General features: G+C 37.0%; 1 pseudogene; it reads left to right on the top strand.

The window, feature by feature from the left end:
- Positions 1 to 7,896: 7,896 nt before the first annotated feature.
- Positions 7,897 to 8,378, top strand: Gm11850 (annotated as a pseudogene).
- Positions 8,379 to 9,052: the final 674 nt, after the last annotated feature.

Genomic DNA, 9,052 nt, shown 5'->3' with positions numbered 1-9,052 from the left:
GAAAATAAAATATCCATAAGACATAGACTTACAAAGTGAATATCTACATTAACCCAAGAACTCTTTAGAATTTTAAATGCATGGTCCTCAATTTTCTTTGTGTCATATAGAAAGTGTAAGAATAGCTCTCTATTTCAATCTATCTCTGTGTCTCTCTATATCTCTACCACATCTCTCTATCTCTGTGCCTCTCCTTCATATACATATATATATACACACACACACACACACATACATAAACATACACACACACCATTCACACACATGTGCACTCACACATTCACATACACTGCATAAAACACACACACACACACACACACACACAGAGAGAGAGAGAGAGAGAGAGAGAGAGAGAGAGAGAGAGAGAGAGAGAGAGTCTATTGGGCTTTTGAATAATCAGTAGAAAAAAATATCTGTTGTCTGGAGCAGGCAAAGAACCTTTTACTCATGAGTAAGTGATGGTTGTCCATCCTTTTTCCTATATAATGTGCATAGTCCTTACTGCCTAGTCTATATCTCTTTTCTGGAGCAGGTTCTGAAATGTAACCTAAGTAGATAAAGCTGAATTTTAATTTTGAACAACTCTCTACAATAAAATGTTAGATAAAAAAACAAAACAAACAAACAAAAATAAACCTGTTATTTTCCTAGTTTATCTGCAGTTACAAAATAATGCAAGACATTATCTTTAGAGAAATAAAAATGTACACTTACCTCTCTGATTAAAGAATTTCAGAGGAAAAGCCCACCCATCTCAAAGATAGTAACAGAGAATTGCTGCTGTCTAAAGGAAATGCAAGGACAAAGACTGGAGCTGAGACTAATAGAAAGTCCACCCAGAGACTGCCCCACCTAGGGATCCATCGCATCTACAGACACCAAACCCAGACACTATTGCTGATACCAAGAAGTACTTGCTGACAGGATCCTGACATTGCTGTCCCCTGAGAGGTTCTGCTAGAGCCTGACTAGTACAGATGCTGATGCTTGCAGCTAAACATTGAACTGAGCACATTGACATTCTCTGGTCCCCACAACAGAAGACCTAGAAAAAGGACTGAAGGACCTGAAGGGGTTTGCAACCCCATAGGAAGAACAACAATATAAACCAACCAGACGCCCCCCCCCCCCCAGAACTCCCAGGGACTAAATCACTAGCCAAAATGTACACAGGGAACGGCCCATGGCTCCATCTGGTTATGTAGCAGAGTACTGCCTTATCTGGTATCAATGGGAGGGAAGGCCCTTGGTCCTGTGAAGGCTCCATGCCCCAGCATAGGACAATACTAGGGCTCTGAGGTGGGAGTGGGTGGGCAGGTGGATGAGAACTCTCATAGAGGCAGGGTGAGGAGAGAGGGGATAGGGTGTTTCTGAAGGGGAAACTGGGAAGGGGGATAACATTTGAAGTGTAAATAAATGGATGCAGGTGGCAGAGGGATGTGATAGGGGGCTTGTGGAGGGAAAACTGGGAAGGGAAATGTATTACTCAGGGTTCTCTAGAGTCATAGAACTTATGGGTAGTCTCTATATAGTAAGAGAATTTGTTGATGACTTACAGTCTATAGTCCAACTTCCAACAATGGTCAGCAGCAGCTGTGAATGGAAGTCCAAGGATCTAGCAGTTGCTCAGTCCCACAAGGCAAATGGGAAGAAGAAAGAGAGTAAATCTTCCTTCTTCCAATGTCCTTAGGTAGATCTCCAGCAGAAAGTGTGGCCCAAATTTAAAAAGGTGTGTGCCACGATGCCTTTAATCCCAGATGACCTTAAACTCGGAGATCCTCCTATCTTAATCTTCTGGGATTCATAGCCACTATGCCGCAAGATCTCCATGCTAAGACCCGGTCAGAAACTTGTATCTCCTAGCCTCCAGATTAGGATCACAGGTTAGCCTTCCAATTCTGGCTTGTAGTTTATTCCAGATATAGTCAAGTTGACAACCAGGAATAGCCACAACAGGAAATAACATTTGAAATGTAAATAAATGAAATAACCGATAAAAAAGAATTACATGAGAGAAGCTATGAGCTCTGTAGGATGGAGTTATTGTCCAGGATATTTCCAACACAATGAATTCATAGAGACAGCTTCCTTAAAGTTTTGTATATCATAAAGACACTGGGATATTTCTTGGACAGTTACCAGTGTTAGAGCATTCCCACGGGATAACATCTCCTGGAGTTTCAAAAGCATTAACACATAGCAATTATTGTTTTTAACAGGTATTCTGTATATTATCAGAAATACTCTCTAAAACTGATTACACTATTCAGCACATCAGTACTGGTTGTTTCTTGATCACAGATAGCATCAAAAGTTCTAATATCATGACTGGGGTGCATATTTCTTTTAGAAATGGTTCTTACATAGTTTGTATCAGACATTGTAATTCAGAAATAGCAACTAAATTAGCATCAGAAATGATAACCACCTGATATTATCTCAGAATCTGTGACTCGGAAATATGATTGGTTAATAGGTATTACGATGACAAAAAAACCAACCAACCAACCAAACAAACCCAAAATACCAGAAGGTGCTTTCACAGTTAGTCAAAGAGCCTGTTGGTCTGTTGTTTCCAATTCCCCTTAGGTTTCATTTTGAAACCTCACAGTGCTCACAAAACATAATCTAATGTGGGCCCTTCTTTAATATGGAAAGAATGGGGTCATTTCATGTTCTACATGCTATATTCTCTCTTCTAATTGTTTATAAAATGCATTCTGTTCTTCCCACTTCTCATTTGCCTAGTTCTGGGACAGGTCTTCTCTTTGACTGCTTCCATCACTGCTTTCTCTCTAATTTAAAAACATATTATTACAATTAGTTTGTTTGCATCCACATTTTACATATGACAACATGGTGATATTATAAATTATTAATACAGAAAAGAAACTATATGTTTAAAATTATTATGCTAGATCAAAACCTGTAACTTTTATATTTCTGAGAATTCTATACACAGATATAAACATGGTATTTGATCATTTTCACTTTCCATGTTTCATTTTGACAGTTCCTAGATCTCTCCCAACACTGTCTTAAATACATTAACACTTTTCATATTATTAGTGTAAAGTGTGTATGTATCTAAGTGTATTTGTCTTATTTTTATGGCTGGTCACTTGAAATTGCATAATGGATCAGGAAGCTAGCTCATAGATAAACTTGATTCCCACTTTTTATAGGCATTGGTGATATGGTGCTGTTCCTATTAGGGGTAGAGATTTGTAAAATCTCTTCCTCTCATCTTCACCTCACATGTAGGACCATTATATGAGTCTAATTCAGGCAAAAATAATATTAATCTAAATCTCTGTATCTGACTGTCTATGGTTCTGTGTTTTCCCAGACATTTAGGCATAGAAGTTTATATGTAACAACTGGGGCTGGGAATCAGACCATAAAACATTTTCTGCATTTTGATCATTTATATATCACTGTGGTAGCTGCCATTTGTAGTGAGAAGCAATGTCTTTGAGGTGGTGTGAGACCTATACTTATCTGTCAGTACACAGAGAAGTACTTATAACACAGAAGATGTATTGCTAGAAATTTTTTTATTAGATATTTTCTTCATTTACATTTCAAATGCTATCCCCAAAATCCCCTATACCCTACTCCTGCTCTGCTCACCAACCCACACACTCCCACTTCCTGGCCCTGGCATTACCCTGTACTGGAACATATGATCTTTGCAAGACCAATGACATCTCCTAACTAGAGACACAGCTCGGGGGGCAGGGGCTACTGGTTAGTTCATATTGTTGTTCTTCCTATAGGGTTGCAGACACCTTTAGCTCCTTGGGTACTTTCTCTAGTTCCTTCATTAGGGGCCCTGTGTTCCATCCAAAAGATGACTGTGAGCATCCACTTCTGTATTTGCCAGGAACTGGTATAGTATCACAAGAGACAGCTATATCAAGGTCCTGTCAGCAAAATCTTTCTGGCATATACAATAGTGTCTGGGCTTGGTGGTTGTATATGGGAAGGATCCCCGGGTAGGGTAGTTTCTGCATGGTCCTTCCTTCCATCTCAGCTCCAAACTTTGTCTCTGTAACTCCTTCCATGGGTATTGTGTTACCCATTCTAAGAAGGAGCGAAGTATCCACACTTTGGTCTTCCTTCTTCTTGAGTTTCATGTGTTTTTCACATTGTATCTTGGGCATTCTAAGTTTCTGGACTAATATCCACTTATCAGTGAGTGCATATCAAGTGACTTCTTTTGTGATTGGGTTACCTCAGTCAGGATGATATCCTCCAGATCCATCCATTTGCCTAAGAATTTCATGAATTCATTGTTTTAAATTGCTGAGTAGTTCATAACAGCCTTATTTATAATAGCCAGAAGTTGGAAAGAACCCAGATGTCCCTCAACAGAGGAATGAATACAGAAAATGTGGTACATTTACACAATGGAGTACTACTCAGAAATTAATTTTTAATAGAAGAAAATTTTAGTATAAGATACAGAAAAATCCTATATGGAACTAAAAAGGATTTAATGTAATTTTTGAAACCATGCCAAAAAGAAAAAAGAAAAACATAGTCATAAAATTATAAAATAAGTGTATTAAGTTCTATTATCCTCAGCATTTGTCAGTCAGGAAACATATGTAAGGCTACACAGAAACTCTTTCCTAATATCCCTTCAGGAAATAAAATGCTGAACTATCTTTAGCAGAACTTTGTAATAATTTTAGTTAAATAAAATAACAGGATAGGAAAAGACAATTCAATAAAATAGTCCTCAAATACACTAAATGATGCTGTAAAAAAAATCACACAATTTTAGACTATCTGAATTTACTAAACAATAAAAGTTAGAACCTTTGGAGGTTTAGTTATGTGGCAGAAAGTTTAAGACAGTCTCTAAAATGTGTATTATTTTCAGCATCCTGGGCCTACATATTTCTGAGCAGCAAACACTCACGATAGTAAATGTTTGATTAGATTCATTATAATGGATTCTACTTGGATGAAATTAAGCTATATCATTTCAGACATAGTTTCTTAGAAAAGGAAAAAATGGAAGGGAATCTCTAATTAAAAAGGGAAGAGGAAGGTCAATCCAGGAGACAGAGCTGCAAAGTGATTTCATAAATCCTAAAGTAAATGAATTACTTTATATTTTCCTAAAATTATATATATATATATATATATATGTATATATGTATATATATATATTCTTTATATGTTAAATATTTCCTCCTCCTCTCTCTCTCTCTCTCTCTCTCTCTCTCTCTCTCTCTCTCTCTTTCCTCTCTCTCTGTCTCCGTCTCCCTCTATCTCTCTCTCTCACACTCCCCCACACGCACATGGTTTCTCCTAAAAATGATAGCCACATTAGATATAGCCACAATACCACAACAGAATGATTTGCTAAACAAGACGTGAACAGTGATGGCTGCTAAAAGAGGGAGAATTAGCCTCTTGCAAGGATGAGCACTGAGTTGTTTGATTATTCTATGCCAAGTTATAAGCCATATACAAATCACACTAAATGGATTCAGCATGTCATGTGTGTGTATGTATGTATGTATTATTAAGAAAGTAGTCCATTTTAAAGGGAGTAAAGGGAGATATGGGAAGAGTCAGATAGAGGTCAATTAATAGAAGAAGTGATGTAATCATATTTTAGCTTAATTTTTCAATAAATAAAAGACTGAAAACACTAAAACCCTCTTCCTTTTTTAATTCAGCTCCCAGTTGTGTGGGATCCAGATGACAACTATGATTCTCTTAGATACTATTCAGATTTCAGAAGAAATAAGTTTCTAAGGAAATAACATAGAAGGTATGGAGGGCCTGTATTCACAGATAAGCACCAAGAGAAACAGGAATATTAATCATGCAGTGTTTTCTCCTTAATGAATGAGATAAAATCGAATACCTGCATTCCATCCAGAAAGCTGAGAGTGGATTTTTTTAATCACCTTGTTACCTTTTTTGGTATCTATGGTGGAAGACCTACCCAATATTTGCTTTAAAGGTAGGTGTCACCCAAATTCCAAGAATGTTTATCCCAGAAACATTTATTCTTATCTTTAAGGTAATAAAACCCATCATTAAGGGAGATGCATCATGTTCTTTATAGCTTATTCACCTCAATTCTATCTTGGGCAGAGTTTACACTAGACTATGGACCCTTCAACATTAGGACCCACCCTTGTGGTAAAATGAACTTTGTAAAGAAGTTACTATGTAGGCAAATGTTAAGCTTTATTATGAACCTAGAACTTGACTGATGCCTTGAAACCTCTTCCTAAATTTAAAACCTTTAAAAATATATATATACTGACAATAGGCTACCTCACAATAGACTCCCTCAAAGTCTGATCCAAGTTTGTAAAGCCAATCTGCATCCAAGTGTTTATTCTCATCTCTTCAAGTGAGTTGGTTACCAGCCTGACACCAGGGAAACCTCAGTGGTAACTTCCATCTTGTGAGAAGCATTGTTCTTCTTGGGGAATGAGACCATACTTAGAGATACCATTTTAACACTTAATCATAGAGTATGCTAATTCTTACTCTATGATGAGCAAAAGGTTATCTATAACTGATGAAGAGAATGTACATGGTTGCTTTAAAATATGAGTAATGTACTTAGATGAAGGTCTAAATGCATCCCCTATTAATGCTATCCTCTTTATTCAATATTTATTGCACATTTTACCGACAAGCACAATGATGAGTGAAGAGTATGATCATGAATGCTTTCCTCAAGTGGCTAGCTGCAAACATGGTCAATAATTACCTCAGAAAGCATTTATACATCTTTTCCAAAATAAGAAAATTAAGTAGTAAAAGTCCCTAAGACTCCATACAAAAAAACCACAGCCAAAGAAATTTTAGCATGAGTAACCTTCAAAGCACATAAAGTCAAGTGCATGAAGATCAATAAGTCCCCAACAAAATAACCTTTCAGCCTTGAATTTGGGAATGGCTTTGTAAATTTCTGCAACATTCTACAAGTTGAGTAATTTGAAAAATGTAAAAATTAATTTAATGATATGATTTTCTAAATAAAGAATGGGGATATAAATCAACTAAACCAGCAGGAATATCCTCAAAAATGAAATGTTTCACTAAAAAATAATTGTTCTCACATATGTTCCCCAAGGATATTTTTTTCCCTGAAGGAGTATGAACTGTGTGACAGTAATATCAGCTGTTACTAAAATTCCTTCACAGAGGGATACTTGAGTGATTTTCATCCCTTCTCCTCAGGTTCTAAGAAGAAACTACCACAATATTCCACAAATCAGCACTCTGGAGAGCCAATTGCTTTATTGTGCTTATTTCTGATAAAATATAGGTGAGGGTTTCTTACAGGGTAGTAGCCACTCTAAATGTGCAAAACTGAAAAGTCAAAGCCATTAGGGAATAAAGCTTCCTGCAGTCATTACATAGATGAGGACTCCACTCAAGTTTTCTCCAGACTACACATATTCTAGCCTCTTTCCAGGCACATTAAGAGTTTTTAGATGTCATAACGATATTCAGGAGAGAATATTATATCCTATCTGCCCATATATCCGGGGTATAAGCTATTAATAAGTCAAACTGGATGATCCTTTGTAAGGTAAGTATAGCAGAGTTCTCTATATGGCAGTTGGCTAGCTTTCGCCACAGCCATTGACTCATGGCATCTGCAGAGGAAGACTTATTTCCTTTCAGTGATAACAAGACCATGGTCATCATAATCAATACTGTGTTTGTATTGATACCATTTTCTTTCTAAGTTAACCTGATAAGTAACAAAGAAAAGAAAAGAAAGGAAAGGAAAGGAAAGGAAAGGAAAGGAAAGGAAAGGAAAGGAAAAGGAAAGGAAAGGAAAGGAAAGGAAAGGAAAGGAAAGGAAAGGAAAGGAAAGGAAAGGAAAGGAAAGGAAAGAGCACAGGAATGTCTGATCACGGATATGGGAATGGTTGCTCAACTTTCCAGAGTATAATGGAACACTGTGTACACATGTGTGAATAACCATACAGAGGTACTGAGAATGACATTTATATATTTTTTTCACCACTCAACCCTGTGAGAGTACATATTTGGTTTGGTCCTGATGTCAGAGTAACTGGTGAAGCAGATGTTGAGTTTGGAACCCACGAAGATGCTATTGCATTTATGTAAAAAGATAAAGCAAATGTGCTACACAGATATGTAGAACGATTGCTGAATTCTACAGCTGGAGCATGTGGTTGTACTTATGGTAGCCAAGCGATGGAAGGCATGGGCTTGTCAATCCATTACAGTTACGGTGACCCAGTCAGCCAGTCAGCAGCTGAGTGGTAGTTGGCTACAGTGGCCAGAGCAGCATAAGCAGATATGACCAAGTTTCCCAAGAAACCTCTGGTGATTTTCCATCAAACATTGCATAGGTAGCCAAGGAGCAGTGAGTAGCAGCTCCTAAAGTAGTGGAAGCTGAGCATTGATGAGGGTAGGTGGAATGGGAGGGTTGTCTAGCATGTCTAGTATGAGTGGTGAATGGGGAATGTAATTGATTTTGATCACTGACCCTCGGTCAAAAAGAAATGTTTTAAAACTCTTCAGTTTAATAGTTTTTGAAATCCAGCCTTGTGGTTTTATGCATGCTCTCTTAAGTGAACATTGGCATTGATCAAAGAAGGTTCATTGTTTAACATAACAGTCTCCTAGGATGATAGGGCAAAGTTGAGTGAACTGTAACTGTTAAACTTAATTTCTAGCTTTCTCTAGTTACTGTAGGATGTACATACATAGTAAGTGTATTTAGGATATACCAGCTAAATGTTGCATATATACAATATATATGGAACACTGTTGATACATGTTGAAAAGACATGCTTTTTGCAAAACTATAGGAGCTTTGTCTACAATTAAAAGTGAAGCATTTGTCAAGTTTGTTAATTCTAAATTCATTTGATAACCTGTAAGGCACATGAGATTAAAGCTCTTTTTTCTTTAAGTTAAGGGAGAAGTTTTGAGAGGCAGTACCATTACTTTTTAGGATTTTTGGTCTTGGTGTTTGTATGAAATTCTGAGGCCTTGATTTAATTCTCTTATTATATTGTGA

This window comes from Mus musculus, chromosome 4, assembly GCF_000001635.26.
Source record: "Mus musculus strain C57BL/6J chromosome 4, GRCm38.p6 C57BL/6J".
In the NCBI taxonomy this organism is placed as follows: domain Eukaryota; kingdom Metazoa; phylum Chordata; class Mammalia; order Rodentia; family Muridae; genus Mus; species Mus musculus.
This window is presented reverse-complemented; position numbering and strand designations above follow the sequence as displayed.